At 51.4% G+C, this 19,418-nt stretch overlaps 13 non-coding genes across 13 annotated transcripts; all 13 read left to right on the forward strand.

The window, feature by feature from the left end:
* The first annotated feature begins 1,314 nt into the window (after positions 1-1,314).
* On the forward strand, positions 1,315-1,433 carry LOC126329721 (5S ribosomal RNA). The gene has a single exon (XR_007562476.1). It is a non-coding gene; the product is annotated as a 5S ribosomal RNA (ribosomal RNA).
* A 1,279-nt stretch (positions 1,434-2,712) lies between these two features.
* LOC126329737 (5S ribosomal RNA) lies at positions 2,713-2,832 on the forward strand. The gene has a single exon (XR_007562492.1). It is a non-coding gene; the product is annotated as a 5S ribosomal RNA (ribosomal RNA).
* Positions 2,833-4,110: 1,278 nt separating this feature from the next.
* LOC126329732 (5S ribosomal RNA) lies at positions 4,111-4,229 on the forward strand. The gene has a single exon (XR_007562487.1). It is a non-coding gene; the product is annotated as a 5S ribosomal RNA (ribosomal RNA).
* Positions 4,230-5,506: 1,277 nt separating this feature from the next.
* Positions 5,507-5,625, forward strand: LOC126329738 (5S ribosomal RNA). The gene has a single exon (XR_007562493.1). It is a non-coding gene; the product is annotated as a 5S ribosomal RNA (ribosomal RNA).
* A 1,276-nt stretch (positions 5,626-6,901) lies between these two features.
* On the forward strand, positions 6,902-7,020 carry LOC126329739 (5S ribosomal RNA). The gene has a single exon (XR_007562494.1). It is a non-coding gene; the product is annotated as a 5S ribosomal RNA (ribosomal RNA).
* Positions 7,021-8,298: 1,278 nt separating this feature from the next.
* Positions 8,299-8,417, forward strand: LOC126329740 (5S ribosomal RNA). Its single transcript, XR_007562495.1, has one exon. It is a non-coding gene; the product is annotated as a 5S ribosomal RNA (ribosomal RNA).
* A 1,277-nt stretch (positions 8,418-9,694) lies between these two features.
* LOC126329722 (5S ribosomal RNA) lies at positions 9,695-9,813 on the forward strand. The gene has a single exon (XR_007562477.1). It is a non-coding gene; the product is annotated as a 5S ribosomal RNA (ribosomal RNA).
* Positions 9,814-11,091: 1,278 nt separating this feature from the next.
* Positions 11,092-11,210, forward strand: LOC126329723 (5S ribosomal RNA). Its single transcript, XR_007562478.1, has one exon. It is a non-coding gene; the product is annotated as a 5S ribosomal RNA (ribosomal RNA).
* A 1,276-nt stretch (positions 11,211-12,486) lies between these two features.
* On the forward strand, positions 12,487-12,605 carry LOC126329724 (5S ribosomal RNA). The gene has a single exon (XR_007562479.1). It is a non-coding gene; the product is annotated as a 5S ribosomal RNA (ribosomal RNA).
* A 1,278-nt stretch (positions 12,606-13,883) lies between these two features.
* LOC126329725 (5S ribosomal RNA) lies at positions 13,884-14,002 on the forward strand. The gene has a single exon (XR_007562480.1). It is a non-coding gene; the product is annotated as a 5S ribosomal RNA (ribosomal RNA).
* Positions 14,003-15,280: 1,278 nt separating this feature from the next.
* On the forward strand, positions 15,281-15,399 carry LOC126329726 (5S ribosomal RNA). Its single transcript, XR_007562481.1, has one exon. It is a non-coding gene; the product is annotated as a 5S ribosomal RNA (ribosomal RNA).
* A 1,277-nt stretch (positions 15,400-16,676) lies between these two features.
* Positions 16,677-16,795, forward strand: LOC126329727 (5S ribosomal RNA). The gene has a single exon (XR_007562482.1). It is a non-coding gene; the product is annotated as a 5S ribosomal RNA (ribosomal RNA).
* A 1,278-nt stretch (positions 16,796-18,073) lies between these two features.
* LOC126329728 (5S ribosomal RNA) lies at positions 18,074-18,192 on the forward strand. The gene has a single exon (XR_007562483.1). It is a non-coding gene; the product is annotated as a 5S ribosomal RNA (ribosomal RNA).
* Positions 18,193-19,418: the final 1,226 nt, after the last annotated feature.

Genomic DNA, 19,418 nt, shown 5'->3' on the forward strand with positions numbered 1-19,418 from the left:
ACACACGCGAGACAGATAACACCGGGTGCTGTTGGCTCCTTCTCTCTTTTTAGATTGTACGTCACTACACCTGCCAGCCCTCTTTTCATACAAACTCTCAGGTGCGACAAAGATGCTTCCACAAGCATTTTAAACTACTGTATTAAACGTAAGATGCGAAATTACAGTAATGAACTCAGTTTGAACAAGAAAGCGCGGACGAAGAGTGCTAGGAACTCGTTGAAAATAACGAAACACTGCGAATCGACAGATGTGCTCTTGAAATGCGTCAGAGCCTACTGTTTTGTAGGAGCGCTAAATTCCAAAAACTAACTACATTAAAAAAAAAAAAAAACCTGTTCCTGTCCGACCACCGATGATAAGCAACAACGTTAGTATTCGGATCGGCGACCGCTTGGGAACTCTGGCTGTCTTCATTTCTTGCTTTCTTGTCGCTACCCCTGCCAGCCCTTTTTTCATGCTACCTTTCTCATGTGACAAAGATGCTTCCATACTGATTTTAAACTATCGTAAGATACGATATTAAGGAACTCAGTTTGAAAAGAGTGCGCCAAGGAAGACTTCCAAAGAGTCTCTGGAAATAACAAAACAGTATGAAGTGACAGAAATGTTGTGAAATACGTCAGGGCATATTGTTTTGTAGCAGTGCACAACGGCAAATTTGTAAACAAAAATTTACCTTTCGTCGCTACAAGAGAGGGATACTTTGTCCAACAGCCTGTGTCTTGTGTGCATGTTTTCGCACCTTTCCACGGCACGGCGCAGCACAGAGCTGCTCTGGTAGCTCCGAACGGACGCACACGGCGCCTCGGACACGCCGGTTCGGCCCGCGCCCATCTCGCAGATGTTTCTCGTGCTTGTGCTGTCATTACGGACCGCGACCCGAGCGGCAGCGAGCGGCAGTCGAGCAAAGTCGGGACAAGTCGGGACGGAAGGGGACAGCCGAGAATGCACCGTGCGAATTACGCAAATATCTGGAAGCGCGACGCGTGTCAGGCAGGTGAGAACGCTTCCCTCGGTCCAGCAGGACACTGCCACACCCCGCGAGTCCCCAAGCCGCCCGGCCGCGCGCAAGCCCTGCGCCGGATAACGATAACAAGGTGCGTCTCCCGCGAGTGTCGGAGGCCGCACGAACCAAACGAATGACAGGCGGTGCAACGAGCAGCTGTGTTGTGCGTCCGACCCACGTGGCGGCGCGTCGCCTTCGAGGTGGAAGGACGTGCTTTGCGTCAAATGTGCCACCGAAAAAAGCGATTGCTTGTGTTAGGAGGAGAGGCGAAGCCTTCTTCTGCCGTGCAGCTACAGTATAACGACGCCAACGGCCATACCATGTTGAATACACCGGTTCTCGTCCGATCACCGAAGTTAAGCAACATCGGGCCCGGTTAGTACTTGGATGGGTGACCGCCTGGGAACACCGGGTGCTGTTGGCTCCTTCTCTCTTTTTAGATTGTACGTCACTACACCTGCCAGCCCTCTTTTCATACAAACTCTCAGGTGCGACAAAGATGCTTCCACAAGCATTTTAAACTACTGTATTAAACGTAAGATGCGAAATTACAGTAATGAACTCAGTTTGAACAAGAAAGCGCGGACGAAGAGTGCTAGGAACTCGTTGAAAATAACGAAACACTGCGAATCGACAGATGTGCTCTTGAAATGCGTCAGAGCCTACTGTTTTGTAGGAGCGCTAAATTCCAAAAACTAACTACATTAAAAAAAAAAAAAAACCTGTTCCTGTCCGACCACCGATGATAAGCAACAACGTTAGTATTCGGATCGGCGACCGCTTGGGAACTCTGGCTGTCTTCATTTCTTGCTTTCTTGTCGCTACCCCTGCCAGCCCTTTTTTCATGCTACCTTTCTCATGTGACAAAGATGCTTCCATACTGATTTTAAACTATCGTAAGATACGATATTAAAGGGAACTCAGTTTGAAAAGAGTGCGCCAAGGAAGACTTCCAAAGAGTCTCTGGAAATAACAAAACAGTATGAAGTGACAGAAAATGTTGTGAAATACGTCAGGGCATATTGTTTTGTAGCAGTGCACAACGGCAAATTTGTAAACAAAAATTTACCTTTCGTCGCTACAAGAGAGGGATACTTTGTCCAACAGCCTGTGTCTTGTGTGCATGTTTTCGCACCTTTCCACGGCACGGCGCAGCACAGAGCTGCTCTGGTAGCTCCGAACGGACGCACACGGCGCCTCGGACACGCCGGTTCGGCCCGCGCCCATCTCGCAGATGTTTCTCGTGCTTGTGCTGTCATTACGGACCGCGACCCGAGCGGCAGCGAGCGGCAGTCGAGCAAAGTCGGACAAGTCGGGACGGAAGGGGACAGCCGAGAATGCACCGTGCGAATTACGCAAATATCTGGAAGCGCGACGCGTGTCAGGCAGGTGAGAACGCTTCCCTCGGTCCAGCAGGACACTGCCACACCCCGCGAGTCCCCAAGCCGCCCGGCCGCGCGCAAGCCCTGCGCCGGATAACGATAACAAGGTGCGTCTCCCGCGAGTGTCGGAGGCCGCACGAACCAAACGAATGACAGGCGGTGCAACGAGCAGCTGTGTTGTGCGTCCGACCCACGTGGCGGCGCGTCGCCTTCGAGGTGGAAGGACGTGCTTTGCGTCAAATGTGCCACCGAAAAAAGCGATTGCTTGTGTTAGGAGGAGAGGCGAAGCCTTCTTCTGCCGTGCAGCTACAGTATAACGACGCCAACGGCCATACCATGTTGAATACACCGGTTCTCGTCCGATCACCGAAGTTAAGCAACATCGGGCCCGGTTAGTACTTGGATGGGTGACCGCCTGGGAACACCGGGGTGCTGTTGGCTCCTTCTCTCTTTTTAGATTGTACGTCACTACACCTGCCAGCCCTCTTTTCATACAAACTCTCAGGTGCGACAAAGATGCTTCCACAAGCATTTTAAACTACTGTATTAAACGTAAGATGCGAAATTACAGTAATGAACTCAGTTTGAACAAGAAAGCGCGGACGAAGAGTGCTAGGAACTCGTTGAAAATAACGAAACACTGCGAATCGACAGATGTGCTCTTGAAATGCGTCAGAGCCTACTGTTTTGTAGGAGCGCTAAATTCCAAAAACTAACTACATTAAAAAAAAAAAAAAAACCTGTTCCTGTCCGACCACCGATGATAAGCAACAACGTTAGTATTCGGATCGGCGACCGCTTGGGAACTCTGGCTGTCTTCATTTCTTGCTTTCTTGTCGCTACCCCTGCCAGCCCTTTTTTCATGCTACCTTTCTCATGTGACAAAGATGCTTCCATACTGATTTTAAACTATCGTAAGATACGATATTAAGGAACTCAGTTTGAAAAGAGTGCGCCAAGGAAGACTTCCAAAGAGTCTCTGGAAATAACAAAACAGTATGAAGTGACAGAAATGTTGTGAAATACGTCAGGGCATATTGTTTTGTAGCAGTGCACAACGGCAAATTTGTAAACAAAAATTTACCTTTCGTCGCTACAAGAGAGGGATACTTTGTCCAACAGCCTGTGTCTTGTGTGCATGTTTTCGCACCTTTCCACGGCACGGCGCAGCACAGAGCTGCTCTGGTAGCTCCGAACGGACGCACACGGCGCCTCGGACACGCCGGTTCGGCCCGCGCCCATCTCGCAGATGTTTCTCGTGCTTGTGCTGTCATTACGGACCGCGACCCGAGCGGCAGCGAGCGGCAGTCGAGCAAAGTCGGGACAAGTCGGGACGGAAGGGGACAGCCGAGAATGCACCGTGCGAATTACGCAAATATCTGGAAGCGCGACGCGTGTCAGGCAGGTGAGAACGCTTCCCTCGGTCCAGCAGGACACTGCCACACCCCGCGAGTCCCCAAGCCGCCCGGCCGCGCGCAAGCCCTGCGCCGGATAACGATAACAAGGTGCGTCTCCCGCGAGTGTCGGAGGCCGCACGAACCAAACGAATGACAGGCGGTGCAACGAGCAGCTGTGTTGTGCGTCCGACCCACGTGGCGGCGCGTCGCCTTCGAGGTGGAAGGACGTGCTTTGCGTCAAATGTGCCACCGAAAAAAGCGATTGCTTGTGTTAGGAGGAGAGGCGAAGCCTTCTTCTGCCGTGCAGCTACAGTATAACGACGCCAACGGCCATACCATGTTGAATACACCGGTTCTCGTCCGATCACCGAAGTTAAGCAACATCGGGCCCGGTTAGTACTTGGATGGGTGACCGCCTGGGAACACCGGGTGCTGTTGGCTCCTTCTCTCTTTTTAGATTGTACGTCACTACACCTGCCAGCCCTCTTTTCATACAAACTCTCAGGTGCGACAAAGATGCTTCCACAAGCATTTTAAACTACTGTATTAAACGTAAGATGCGAAATTACAGTAATGAACTCAGTTTGAACAAGAAAGCGCGGACGAAGAGTGCTAGGAACTCGTTGAAAATAACGAAACACTGCGAATCGACAGATGTGCTCTTGAAATGCGTCAGAGCCTACTGTTTTGTAGGAGCGCTAAATTCCAAAAACTAACTACATTAAAAAAAAAAAAAAACCTGTTCCTGTCCGACCACCGATGATAAGCAACAACGTTAGTATTCGGATCGGCGACCGCTTGGGAACTCTGGCTGTCTTCATTTCTTGCTTTCTTGTCGCTACCCCTGCCAGCCCTTTTTTCATGCTACCTTTCTCATGTGACAAAGATGCTTCCATACTGATTTTAAACTATCGTAAGATACGATATTAAGGAACTCAGTTTGAAAAGAGTGCGCCAAGGAAGACTTCCAAAGAGTCTCTGGAAATAACAAAACAGTATGAAGTGACAGAAATGTTGTGAAATACGTCAGGGCATATTGTTTTGTAGCAGTGCACAACGGCAAATTTGTAAACAAAAATTTACCTTTCGTCGCTACAAGAGAGGGATACTTTGTCCAACAGCCTGTGTCTTGTGTGCATGTTTTCGCACCTTTCCACGGCACGGCGCAGCACAGAGCTGCTCTGGTAGCTCCGAACGGACGCACACGGCGCCTCGGACACGCCGGTTCGGCCCGCGCCCATCTCGCAGATGTTTCTCGTGCTTGTGCTGTCATTACGGACCGCGACCCGAGCGGCAGCGAGCGGCAGTCGAGCAAAGTCGGGACAAGTCGGGACGGAAGGGGACAGCCGAGAATGCTCCGTGCGAATTACGCAAATATCTGGAAGCGCGACGCGTGTCAGGCAGGTGAGAACGCTTCCCTCGGTCCAGCAGGACACTGCCACACCCCGCGAGTCCCCAAGCCGCCCGGCCGCGCGCAAGCCCTGCGCCGGATAACGATAACAAGGTGCGTCTCCCGCGAGTGTCGGAGGCCGCACGAACCAAACGAATGACAGGCGGTGCAACGAGCAGCTGTGTTGTGCGTCCGACCCACGTGGCGGCGCGTCGCCTTCGAGGTGGAAGGACGTGCTTTGCGTCAAATGTGCCACCGAAAAAAGCGATTGCTTGTGTTAGGAGGAGAGGCGAAGCCTTCTTCTGCCGTGCAGCTACAGTATAACGACGCCAACGGCCATACCATGTTGAATACACCGGTTCTCGTCCGATCACCGAAGTTAAGCAACATCGGGCCCGGTTAGTACTTGGATGGGTGACCGCCTGGGAACACCGGGTGCTGTTGGCTCCTTCTCTCTTTTTAGATTGTACGTCACTACACCTGCCAGCCCTCTTTTCATACAAACTCTCAGGTGCGACAAAGATGCTTCCACAAGCATTTTAAACTACTGTATTAAACGTAAGATGCGAAATTACAGTAATGAACTCAGTTTGAACAAGAAAGCGCGGACGAAGAGTGCTAGGAACTCGTTGAAAATAACGAAACACTGCGAATCGACAGATGTGCTCTTGAAATGCGTCAGAGCCTACTGTTTTGTAGGAGCGCTAAATTCCAAAAACTAACTACATTAAAAAAAAAAAAAACCTGTTCCTGTCCGACCACCGATGATAAGCAACAACGTTAGTATTCGGATCGGCGACCGCTTGGGAACTCTGGCTGTCTTCATTTCTTGCTTTCTTGTCGCTACCCCTGCCAGCCCTTTTTTCATGCTACCTTTCTCATGTGACAAAGATGCTTCCATACTGATTTTAAACTATCGTAAGATACGATATTAAGGAACTCAGTTTGAAAAGAGTGCGCCAAGGAAGACTTCCAAAGAGTCTCTGGAAATAACAAAACAGTATGAAGTGACAGAAATGTTGTGAAATACGTCAGGGCATATTGTTTTGTAGCAGTGCACAACGGCAAATTTGTAAACAAAAATTTACCTTTCGTCGCTACAAGAGAGGGATACTTTGTCCAACAGCCTGTGTCTTGTGTGCATGTTTTCGCACCTTTCCACGGCACGGCGCAGCACAGAGCTGCTCTGGTAGCTCCGAACGGACGCACACGGCGCCTCGGACACGCCGGTTCGGCCCGCGCCCATCTCGCAGATGTTTCTCGTGCTTGTGCTGTCATTACGGACCGCGACCCGAGCGGCAGCGAGCGGCAGTCGAGCAAAGTCGGGACAAGTCGGGACGGAAGGGGACAGCCGAGAATGCACCGTGCGAATTACGCAAATATCTGGAAGCGCGACGCGTGTCAGGCAGGTGAGAACGCTTCCCTCGGTCCAGCAGGACACTGCCACACCCCGCGAGTCCCCAAGCCGCCCGGCCGCGCGCAAGCCCTGCGCCGGATAACGATAACAAGGTGCGTCTCCCGCGAGTGTCGGAGGCCGCACGAACCAAACGAATGACAGGCGGTGCAACGAGCAGCTGTGTTGTGCGTCCGACCCACGTGGCGGCGCGTCGCCTTCGAGGTGGAAGGACGTGCTTTGCGTCAAATGTGCCACCGAAAAAAGCGATTGCTTGTGTTAGGAGGAGAGGCGAAGCCTTCTTCTGCCGTGCAGCTACAGTATAACGACGCCAACGGCCATACCATGTTGAATACACCGGTTCTCGTCCGATCACCGAAGTTAAGCAACATCGGGCCCGGTTAGTACTTGGATGGGTGACCGCCTGGGAACACCGGGTGCTGTTGGCTCCTTCTCTCTTTTTAGATTGTACGTCACTACACCTGCCAGCCCTCTTTTCATACAAACTCTCAGGTGCGACAAAGATGCTTCCACAAGCATTTTAAACTACTGTATTAAACGTAAGATGCGAAATTACAGTAATGAACTCAGTTTGAACAAGAAAGCGCGGACGAAGAGTGCTAGGAACTCGTTGAAAATAACGAAACACTGCGAATCGACAGATGTGCTCTTGAAATGCGTCAGAGCCTACTGTTTTGTAGGAGCGCTAAATTCCAAAAACTAACTACATTAAAAAAAAAAAAAAAACCTGTTCCTGTCCGACCACCGATGATAAGCAACAACGTTAGTATTCGGATCGGCGACCGCTTGGGAACTCTGGCTGTCTTCATTTCTTGCTTTCTTGTCGCTACCCCTGCCAGCCCTTTTTTCATGCTACCTTTCTCATGTGACAAAGATGCTTCCATACTGATTTTAAACTATCGTAAGATACGATATTAAGGAACTCAGTTTGAAAAGAGTGCGCCAAGGAAGACTTCCAAAGAGTCTCTGGAAATAACAAAACAGTATGAAGTGACAGAAATGTTGTGAAATACGTCAGGGCATATTGTTTTGTAGCAGTGCACAACGGCAAATTTGTAAACAAAAATTTACCTTTCGTCGCTACAAGAGAGGGATACTTTGTCCAACAGCCTGTGTCTTGTGTGCATGTTTTCGCACCTTTCCACGGCACGGCGCAGCACAGAGCTGCTCTGGTAGCTCCGAACGGACGCACACGGCGCCTCGGACACGCCGGTTCGGCCCGCGCCCATCTCGCAGATGTTTCTCGTGCTTGTGCTGTCATTACGGACCGCGACCCGAGCGGCAGCGAGCGGCAGTCGAGCAAAGTCGGGACAAGTCGGGACGGAAGGGGACAGCCGAGAATGCACCGTGCGAATTACGCAAATATCTGGAAGCGCGACGCGTGTCAGGCAGGTGAGAACGCTTCCCTCGGTCCAGCAGGACACTGCCACACCCCGCGAGTCCCCAAGCCGCCCGGCCGCGCGCAAGCCCTGCGCCGGATAACGATAACAAGGTGCGTCTCCCGCGAGTGTCGGAGGCCGCACGAACCAAACGAATGACAGGCGGTGCAACGAGCAGCTGTGTTGTGCGTCCGACCCACGTGGCGGCGCGTCGCCTTCGAGGTGGAAGGACGTGCTTTGCGTCAAATGTGCCACCGAAAAAAGCGATTGCTTGTGTTAGGAGGAGAGGCGAAGCCTTCTTCTGCCGTGCAGCTACAGTATAACGACGCCAACGGCCATACCATGTTGAATACACCGGTTCTCGTCCGATCACCGAAGTTAAGCAACATCGGGCCCGGTTAGTACTTGGATGGGTGACCGCCTGGGAACACCGGGTGCTGTTGGCTCCTTCTCTCTTTTTAGATTGTACGTCACTACACCTGCCAGCCCTCTTTTCATACAAACTCTCAGGTGCGACAAAGATGCTTCCACAAGCATTTTAAACTACTGTATTAAACGTAAGATGCGAAATTACAGTAATGAACTCAGTTTGAACAAGAAAGCGCGGACGAAGAGTGCTAGGAACTCGTTGAAAATAACGAAACACTGCGAATCGACAGATGTGCTCTTGAAATGCGTCAGAGCCTACTGTTTTGTAGGAGCGCTAAATTCCAAAAACTAACTACATTAAAAAAAAAAAAAAACCTGTTCCTGTCCGACCACCGATGATAAGCAACAACGTTAGTATTCGGATCGGCGACCGCTTGGGAACTCTGGCTGTCTTCATTTCTTGCTTTCTTGTCGCTACCCCTGCCAGCCCTTTTTTCATGCTACCTTTCTCATGTGACAAAGATGCTTCCATACTGATTTTAAACTATCGTAAGATACGATATTAAGGAACTCAGTTTGAAAAGAGTGCGCCAAGGAAGACTTCCAAAGAGTCTCTGGAAATAACAAAACAGTATGAAGTGACAGAAATGTTGTGAAATACGTCAGGGCATATTGTTTTGTAGCAGTGCACAACGGCAAATTTGTAAACAAAAATTTACCTTTCGTCGCTACAAGAGAGGGATACTTTGTCCAACAGCCTGTGTCTTGTGTGCATGTTTTCGCACCTTTCCACGGCACGGCGCAGCACAGAGCTGCTCTGGTAGCTCCGAACGGACGCACACGGCGCCTCGGACACGCCGGTTCGGCCCGCGCCCATCTCGCAGATGTTTCTCGTGCTTGTGCTGTCATTACGGACCGCGACCCGAGCGGCAGCGAGCGGCAGTCGAGCAAAGTCGGGACAAGTCGGGACGGAAGGGGACAGCCGAGAATGCACCGTGCGAATTACGCAAATATCTGGAAGCGCGACGCGTGTCAGGCAGGTGAGAACGCTTCCCTCGGTCCAGCAGGACACTGCCACACCCCGCGAGTCCCCAAGCCGCCCGGCCGCGCGCAAGCCCTGCGCCGGATAACGATAACAAGGTGCGTCTCCCGCGAGTGTCGGAGGCCGCACGAACCAAACGAATGACAGGCGGTGCAACGAGCAGCTGTGTTGTGCGTCCGACCCACGTGGCGGCGCGTCGCCTTCGAGGTGGAAGGACGTGCTTTGCGTCAAATGTGCCACCGAAAAAAGCGATTGCTTGTGTTAGGAGGAGAGGCGAAGCCTTCTTCTGCCGTGCAGCTACAGTATAACGACGCCAACGGCCATACCATGTTGAATACACCGGTTCTCGTCCGATCACCGAAGTTAAGCAACATCGGGCCCGGTTAGTACTTGGATGGGTGACCGCCTGGGAACACCGGGTGCTGTTGGCTCCTTCTCTCTTTTTAGATTGTACGTCACTACACCTGCCAGCCCTCTTTTCATACAAACTCTCAGGTGCGACAAAGATGCTTCCACAAGCATTTTAAACTACTGTATTAAACGTAAGATGCGAAATTACAGTAATGAACTCAGTTTGAACAAGAAAGCGCGGACGAAGAGTGCTAGGAACTCGTTGAAAATAACGAAACACTGCGAATCGACAGATGTGCTCTTGAAATGCGTCAGAGCCTACTGTTTTGTAGGAGCGCTAAATTCCAAAAACTAACTACATTAAAAAAAAAAAAAAAACCTGTTCCTGTCCGACCACCGATGATAAGCAACAACGTTAGTATTCGGATCGGCGACCGCTTGGGAACTCTGGCTGTCTTCATTTCTTGCTTTCTTGTCGCTACCCCTGCCAGCCCTTTTTTCATGCTACCTTTCTCATGTGACAAAGATGCTTCCATACTGATTTTAAACTATCGTAAGATACGATATTAAGGAACTCAGTTTGAAAAGAGTGCGCCAAGGAAGACTTCCAAAGAGTCTCTGGAAATAACAAAACAGTATGAAGTGACAGAAATGTTGTGAAATACGTCAGGGCATATTGTTTTGTAGCAGTGCACAACGGCAAATTTGTAAACAAAAATTTACCTTTCGTCGCTACAAGAGAGGGATACTTTGTCCAACAGCCTGTGTCTTGTGTGCATGTTTTCGCACCTTTCCACGGCACGGCGCAGCACAGAGCTGCTCTGGTAGCTCCGAACGGACGCACACGGCGCCTCGGACACGCCGGTTCGGCCCGCGCCCATCTCGCAGATGTTTCTCGTGCTTGTGCTGTCATTACGGACCGCGACCCGAGCGGCAGCGAGCGGCAGTCGAGCAAAGTCGGGACAAGTCGGGACGGAAGGGGACAGCCGAGAATGCACCGTGCGAATTACGCAAATATCTGGAAGCGCGACGCGTGTCAGGCAGGTGAGAACGCTTCCCTCGGTCCAGCAGGACACTGCCACACCCCGCGAGTCCCCAAGCCGCCCGGCCGCGCGCAAGCCCTGCGCCGGATAACGATAACAAGGTGCGTCTCCCGCGAGTGTCGGAGGCCGCACGAACCAAACGAATGACAGGCGGTGCAACGAGCAGCTGTGTTGTGCGTCCGACCCACGTGGCGGCGCGTCGCCTTCGAGGTGGAAGGACGTGCTTTGCGTCAAATGTGCCACCGAAAAAAGCGATTGCTTGTGTTAGGAGGAGAGGCGAAGCCTTCTTCTGCCGTGCAGCTACAGTATAACGACGCCAACGGCCATACCATGTTGAATACACCGGTTCTCGTCCGATCACCGAAGTTAAGCAACATCGGGCCCGGTTAGTACTTGGATGGGTGACCGCCTGGGAACACCGGGTGCTGTTGGCTCCTTCTCTCTTTTTAGATTGTACGTCACTACACCTGCCAGCCCTCTTTTCATACAAACTCTCAGGTGCGACAAAGATGCTTCCACAAGCATTTTAAACTACTGTATTAAACGTAAGATGCGAAATTACAGTAATGAACTCAGTTTGAACAAGAAAGCGCGGACGAAGAGTGCTAGGAACTCGTTGAAAATAACGAAACACTGCGAATCGACAGATGTGCTCTTGAAATGCGTCAGAGCCTACTGTTTTGTAGGAGCGCTAAATTCCAAAAACTAACTACATTAAAAAAAAAAAAAACCTGTTCCTGTCCGACCACCGATGATAAGCAACAACGTTAGTATTCGGATCGGCGACCGCTTGGGAACTCTGGCTGTCTTCATTTCTTGCTTTCTTGTCGCTACCCCTGCCAGCCCTTTTTTCATGCTACCTTTCTCATGTGACAAAGATGCTTCCATACTGATTTTAAACTATCGTAAGATACGATATTAAGGAACTCAGTTTGAAAAGAGTGCGCCAAGGAAGACTTCCAAAGAGTCTCTGGAAATAACAAAACAGTATGAAGTGACAGAAATGTTGTGAAATACGTCAGGGCATATTGTTTTGTAGCAGTGCACAACGGCAAATTTGTAAACAAAAATTTACCTTTCGTCGCTACAAGAGAGGGATACTTTGTCCAACAGCCTGTGTCTTGTGTGCATGTTTTCGCACCTTTCCACGGCACGGCGCAGCACAGAGCTGCTCTGGTAGCTCCGAACGGACGCACACGGCGCCTCGGACACGCCGGTTCGGCCCGCGCCCATCTCGCAGATGTTTCTCGTGCTTGTGCTGTCATTACGGACCGCGACCCGAGCGGCAGCGAGCGGCAGTCGAGCAAAGTCGGGACAAGTCGGGACGGAAGGGGACAGCCGAGAATGCACCGTGCGAATTACGCAAATATCTGGAAGCGCGACGCGTGTCAGGCAGGTGAGAACGCTTCCCTCGGTCCAGCAGGACACTGCCACACCCCGCGAGTCCCCAAGCCGCCCGGCCGCGCGCAAGCCCTGCGCCGGATAACGATAACAAGGTGCGTCTCCCGCGAGTGTCGGAGGCCGCACGAACCAAACGAATGACAGGCGGTGCAACGAGCAGCTGTGTTGTGCGTCCGACCCACGTGGCGGCGCGTCGCCTTCGAGGTGGAAGGACGTGCTTTGCGTCAAATGTGCCACCGAAAAAAGCGATTGCTTGTGTTAGGAGGAGAGGCGAAGCCTTCTTCTGCCGTGCAGCTACAGTATAACGACGCCAACGGCCATACCATGTTGAATACACCGGTTCTCGTCCGATCACCGAAGTTAAGCAACATCGGGCCCGGTTAGTACTTGGATGGGTGACCGCCTGGGAACACCGGGTGCTGTTGGCTCCTTCTCTCTTTTTAGATTGTACGTCACTACACCTGCCAGCCCTCTTTTCATACAAACTCTCAGGTGCGACAAAGATGCTTCCACAAGCATTTTAAACTACTGTATTAAACGTAAGATGCGAAATTACAGTAATGAACTCAGTTTGAACAAGAAAGCGCGGACGAAGAGTGCTAGGAACTCGTTGAAAATAACGAAACACTGCGAATCGACAGATGTGCTCTTGAAATGCGTCAGAGCCTACTGTTTTGTAGGAGCGCTAAATTCCAAAAACTAACTACATTAAAAAAAAAAAAAAAACCTGTTCCTGTCCGACCACCGATGATAAGCAACAACGTTAGTATTCGGATCGGCGACCGCTTGGGAACTCTGGCTGTCTTCATTTCTTGCTTTCTTGTCGCTACCCCTGCCAGCCCTTTTTTCATGCTACCTTTCTCATGTGACAAAGATGCTTCCATACTGATTTTAAACTATCGTAAGATACGATATTAAGGAACTCAGTTTGAAAAGAGTGCGCCAAGGAAGACTTCCAAAGAGTCTCTGGAAATAACAAAACAGTATGAAGTGACAGAAATGTTGTGAAATACGTCAGGGCATATTGTTTTGTAGCAGTGCACAACGGCAAATTTGTAAACAAAAATTTACCTTTCGTCGCTACAAGAGAGGGATACTTTGTCCAACAGCCTGTGTCTTGTGTGCATGTTTTCGCACCTTTCCACGGCACGGCGCAGCACAGAGCTGCTCTGGTAGCTCCGAACGGACGCACACGGCGCCTCGGACACGCCGGTTCGGCCCGCGCCCATCTCGCAGATGTTTCTCGTGCTTGTGCTGTCATTACGGACCGCGACCCGAGCGGCAGCGAGCGGCAGTCGAGCAAAGTCGGGACAAGTCGGGACGGAAGGGGACAGCCGAGAATGCACCGTGCGAATTACGCAAATATCTGGAAGCGCGACGCGTGTCAGGCAGGTGAGAACGCTTCCCTCGGTCCAGCAGGACACTGCCACACCCCGCGAGTCCCCAAGCCGCCCGGCCGCGCGCAAGCCCTGCGCCGGATAACGATAACAAGGTGCGTCTCCCGCGAGTGTCGGAGGCCGCACGAACCAAACGAATGACAGGCGGTGCAACGAGCAGCTGTGTTGTGCGTCCGACCCACGTGGCGGCGCGTCGCCTTCGAGGTGGAAGGACGTGCTTTGCGTCAAATGTGCCACCGAAAAAAGCGATTGCTTGTGTTAGGAGGAGAGGCGAAGCCTTCTTCTGCCGTGCAGCTACAGTATAACGACGCCAACGGCCATACCATGTTGAATACACCGGTTCTCGTCCGATCACCGAAGTTAAGCAACATCGGGCCCGGTTAGTACTTGGATGGGTGACCGCCTGGGAACACCGGGTGCTGTTGGCTCCTTCTCTCTTTTTAGATTGTACGTCACTACACCTGCCAGCCCTCTTTTCATACAAACTCTCAGGTGCGACAAAGATGCTTCCACAAGCATTTTAAACTACTGTATTAAACGTAAGATGCGAAATTACAGTAATGAACTCAGTTTGAACAAGAAAGCGCGGACGAAGAGTGCTAGGAACTCGTTGAAAATAACGAAACACTGCGAATCGACAGATGTGCTCTTGAAATGCGTCAGAGCCTACTGTTTTGTAGGAGCGCTAAATTCCAAAAACTAACTACATTAAAAAAAAAAAAAAAACCTGTTCCTGTCCGACCACCGATGATAAGCAACAACGTTAGTATTCGGATCGGCGACCGCTTGGGAACTCTGGCTGTCTTCATTTCTTGCTTTCTTGTCGCTACCCCTGCCAGCCCTTTTTTCATGCTACCTTTCTCATGTGACAAAGATGCTTCCATACTGATTTTAAACTATCGTAAGATACGATATTAAGGAACTCAGTTTGAAAAGAGTGCGCCAAGGAAGACTTCCAAAGAGTCTCTGGAAATAACAAAACAGTATGAAGTGACAGAAATGTTGTGAAATACGTCAGGGCATATTGTTTTGTAGCAGTGCACAACGGCAAATTTGTAAACAAAAATTTACCTTTCGTCGCTACAAGAGAGGGATACTTTGTCCAACAGCCTGTGTCTTGTGTGCATGTTTTCGCACCTTTCCACGGCACGGCGCAGCACAGAGCTGCTCTGGTAGCTCCGAACGGACGCACACGGCGCCTCGGACACGCCGGTTCGGCCCGCGCCCATCTCGCAGATGTTTCTTGTGCTTGTGCTGTCATTACGGACCGCGACCCGAGCGGCAGCGAGCGGCAGTCGAGCAAAGTCGGGACAAGTCGGGACGGAAGGGGACAGCCGAGAATGCACCGTGCGAATTACGCAAATATCTGGAAGCGCGACGCGTGTCAGGCAGGTGAGAACGCTTCCCTCGGTCCAGCAGGACACTGCCACACCCCGCGAGTCCCCAAGCCGCCCGGCCGCGCGCAAGCCCTGCGCCGGATAACGATAACAAGGTGCGTCTCCCGCGAGTGTCGGAGGCCGCACGAACCAAACGAATGACAGGCGGTGCAACGAGCAGCTGTGTTGTGCGTCCGACCCACGTGGCGGCGCGTCGCCTTCGAGGTGGAAGGACGTGCTTTGCGTCAAATGTGCCACCGAAAAAAGCGATTGCTTGTGTTAGGAGGAGAGGCGAAGCCTTCTTCTGCCGTGCAGCTACAGTATAACGACGCCAACGGCCATACCATGTTGAATACACCGGTTCTCGTCCGATCACCGAAGTTAAGCAACATCGGGCCCGGTTAGTACTTGGATGGGTGACCGCCTGGGAACACCGGGTGCTGTTGGCTCCTTCTCTCTTTTTAGATTGTACGTCACTACACCTGCCAGCCCTCTTTTCATACAAACTCTCAGGTGCGACAAAGATGCTTCCACAAGCATTTTAAACTACTGTATTAAACGTAAGATGCGAAATTACAGTAATGAACTCAGTTTGAACAAGAAAGCGCGGACGAAGAGTGCTAGGAACTCGTTGAAAATAACGAAACACTGCGAATCGACAGATGTGCTCTTGAAATGCGTCAGAGCCTACTGTTTTGTAGGAGCGCTAAATTCCAAAAACTAACTACATTAAAAAAAAAAAAAAACCTGTTCCTGTCCGACCACCGATGATAAGCAACAACGTTAGTATTCGGATCGGCGACCGCTTGGGAACTCTGGCTGTCTTCATTTCTTGCTTTCTTGTCGCTACCCCTGCCAGCCCTTTTTTCATGCTACCTTTCTCATGTGACAAAGATGCTTCCATACTGATTTTAAACTATCGTAAGATACGATATTAAGGAACTCAGTTTGAAAAGAGTGCGCCAAGGAAGACTTCCAAAGAGTCTCTGGAAATAACAAAACAGTATGAAGTGACAGAAATGTTGTGAAATACGTCAGGGCATATTGTTTTGTAGCAGTGCACAACGGCAAATTTGTAAACAAAAATTTACCTTTCGTCGCTACAAGAGAGGGATACTTTGTCCAACAGCCTGTGTCTTGTGTGCATGTTTTCGCACCTTTCCACGGCACGGCGCAGCACAGAGCTGCTCTGGTAGCTCCGAACGGACGCACACGGCGCCTCGGACACGCCGGTTCGGCCCGCGCCCATCTCGCAGATGTTTCTCGTGCTTGTGCTGTCATTACGGACCGCGACCCGAGCGGCAGCGAGCGGCAGTCGAGCAAAGTCGGGACAAGTCGGGACGGAAGGGGACAGCCGAGAATGCACCGTGCGAATTACGCAAATATCTGGAAGCGCGACGCGTGTCAGGCAGGTGAGAACGCTTCCCTCGGTCCAGCAGGACACTGCCACACCCCGCGAGTCCCCAAGCCGCCCGGCCGCGCGCAAGCCCTGCGCCGGATAACGATAACAAGGTGCGTCTCCCGCGAGTGTCGGAGGCCGCACGAACCAAACGAATGACAGGCGGTGCAACGAGCAGCTGTGTTGTGCGTCCGACCCACGTGGCGGCGCGTCGCCTTCGAGGTGGAAGGACGTGCTTTGCGTCAAATGTGCCACCGAAAAAAGCGATTGCTTGTGTTAGGAGGAGAGGCGAAGCCTTCTTCTGCCGTGCAGCTACAGTATAACGACGCCAACGGCCATACCATGTTGAATACACCGGTTCTCGTCCGATCACCGAAGTTAAGCAACATCGGGCCCGGTTAGTACTTGGATGGGTGACCGCCTGGGAACACCGGGTGCTGTTGGCTCCTTCTCTCTTTTTAGATTGTACGTCACTACACCTGCCAGCCCTCTTTTCATACAAACTCTCAGGTGCGACAAAGATGCTTCCACAAGCATTTTAAACTACTGTATTAAACGTAAGATGCGAAATTACAGTAATGAACTCAGTTTGAACAAGAAAGCGCGGACGAAGAGTGCTAGGAACTCGTTGAAAATAACGAAACACTGCGAATCGACAGATGTGCTCTTGAAATGCGTCAGAGCCTACTGTTTTGTAGGAGCGCTAAATTCCAAAAACTAACTACATTAAAAAAAAAAAAAAAACCTGTTCCTGTCCGACCACCGATGATAAGCAACAACGTTAGTATTCGGATCGGCGACCGCTTGGGAACTCTGGCTGTCTTCATTTCTTGCTTTCTTGTCGCTACCCCTGCCAGCCCTTTTTTCATGCTACCTTTCTCATGTGACAAAGATGCTTCCATACTGATTTTAAACTATCGTAAGATACGATATTAAGGAACTCAGTTTGAAAAGAGTGCGCCAAGGAAGACTTCCAAAGAGTCTCTGGAAATAACAAAACAGTATGAAGTGACAGAAATGTTGTGAAATACGTCAGGGCATATTGTTTTGTAGCAGTGCACAACGGCAAATTTGTAAACAAAAATTTACCTTTCGTCGCTACAAGAGAGGGATACTTTGTCCAACAGCCTGTGTCTTGTGTGCATGTTTTCGCACCTTTCCACGGCACGGCGCAGCACAGAGCTGCTCTGGTAGCTCCGAACGGACGCACACGGCGCCTCGGACACGCCGGTTCGGCCCGCGCCCATCTCGCAGATGTTTCTCGTGCTTGTGCTGTCATTACGGACCGCGACCCGAGCGGCAGCGAGCGGCAGTCGAGCAAAGTCGGGACAAGTCGGGACGGAAGGGGACAGCCGAGAATGCACCGTGCGAATTACGCAAATATCTGGAAGCGCGACGCGTGTCAGGCAGGTGAGAACGCTTCCCTCGGTCCAGCAGGACACTGCCACACCCCGCGAGTCCCCAAGCCGCCCGGCCGCGCGCAAGCCCTGCGCCGGATAACGATAACAAGGTGCGTCTCCCGCGAGTGTCGGAGGCCGCACGAACCAAACGAATGACAGGCGGTGCAACGAGCAGCTGTGTTGTGCGTCCGACCCACGTGGCGGCGCGTCGCCTTCGAGGTGGAAGGACGTGCTTTGCGTCAAATGTGCCACCGAAAAAAGCGATTGCTTGTGTTAGGAGGAGAGGCGAAGCCTTCTTCTGCCGTGCAGCTACAGTATAACGACGCCAACGGCCATACCATGTTGAATACACCGGTTCTCGTCCGATCACCGAAGTTAAGCAACATCGGGCCCGGTTAGTACTTGGATGGGTGACCGCCTGGGAACACCGGGTGCTGTTGGCTCCTTCTCTCTTTTTAGATTGTACGTCACTACACCTGCCAGCCCTCTTTTCATACAAACTCTCAGGTGCGACAAAGATGCTTCCACAAGCATTTTAAACTACTGTATTAAACGTAAGATGCGAAATTACAGTAATGAACTCAGTTTGAACAAGAAAGCGCGGACGAAGAGTGCTAGGAACTCGTTGAAAATAACGAAACACTGCGAATCGACAGATGTGCTCTTGAAATGCGTCAGAGCCTACTGTTTTGTAGGAGCGCTAAATTCCAAAAACTAACTACATTAAAAAAAAAAAAAAAACCTGTTCCTGTCCGACCACCGATGATAAGCAACAACGTTAGTATTCGGATCGGCGACCGCTTGGGAACTCTGGCTGTCTTCATTTCTTGCTTTCTTGTCGCTACCCCTGCCAGCCCTTTTTTCATGCTACCTTTCTCATGTGACAAAGATGCTTCCATACTGATTTTAAACTATCGTAAGATACGATATTAAGGAACTCAGTTTGAAAAGAGTGCGCCAAGGAAGACTTCCAAAGAGTCTCTGGAAATAACAAAACAGTATGAAGTGACAGAAATGTTGTGAAATACGTCAGGGCATATTGTTTTGTAGCAGTGCACAACGGCAAATTTGTAAACAAAAATTTACCTTTCGTCGCTACAAGAGAGGGATACTTTGTCCAACAGCCTGTGTCTTGTGTGCATGTTTTCGCACCTTTCCACGGCACGGCGCAGCACAGAGCTGCTCTGGTAGCTCCGAACGGACGCACACGGCGCCTCGGACACGCCGGTTCGGCCCGCGCCCATCTCGCAGATGTTTCTCGTGCTTGTGCTGTCATTACGGACCGCGACCCGAGCGGCAGCGAGCGGCAGTCGAGCAAAGTCGGGACAAGTCGGGACGGAAGGGGACAGCCGAGAATGCACCGTGCGAATTACGCAAATATCTGGAAGCGCGACGCGTGTCAGGCAGGTGAGAACGCTTCCCTCGGTCCAGCAGGACACTGCCACACCCCGCGAGTCCCCAAGCCGCCCGGCCGCGCGCAAGCCCTGCGCCGGATAACGATAACAAGGTGCGTCTCCCGCGAGTGTCGGAGGCCGCACGAACCAAACGAATGACAGGCGGTGCAACGAGCAGCTGTGTTGTGCGTCCGACCCACGTGGCGGCGCGTCGCCTTCGAGGTGGAAGGACGTGCTTTGCGTCAAATGTGCCACCGAAAAAAGCGATTGCTTGT

The sequence above is a fragment of the Schistocerca gregaria genome, unplaced genomic scaffold (genome assembly GCF_023897955.1).
Source record: "Schistocerca gregaria isolate iqSchGreg1 unplaced genomic scaffold, iqSchGreg1.2 ptg001214l, whole genome shotgun sequence".
In the NCBI taxonomy this organism is placed as follows: Eukaryota; Metazoa; Arthropoda; class Insecta; order Orthoptera; family Acrididae; genus Schistocerca; species Schistocerca gregaria.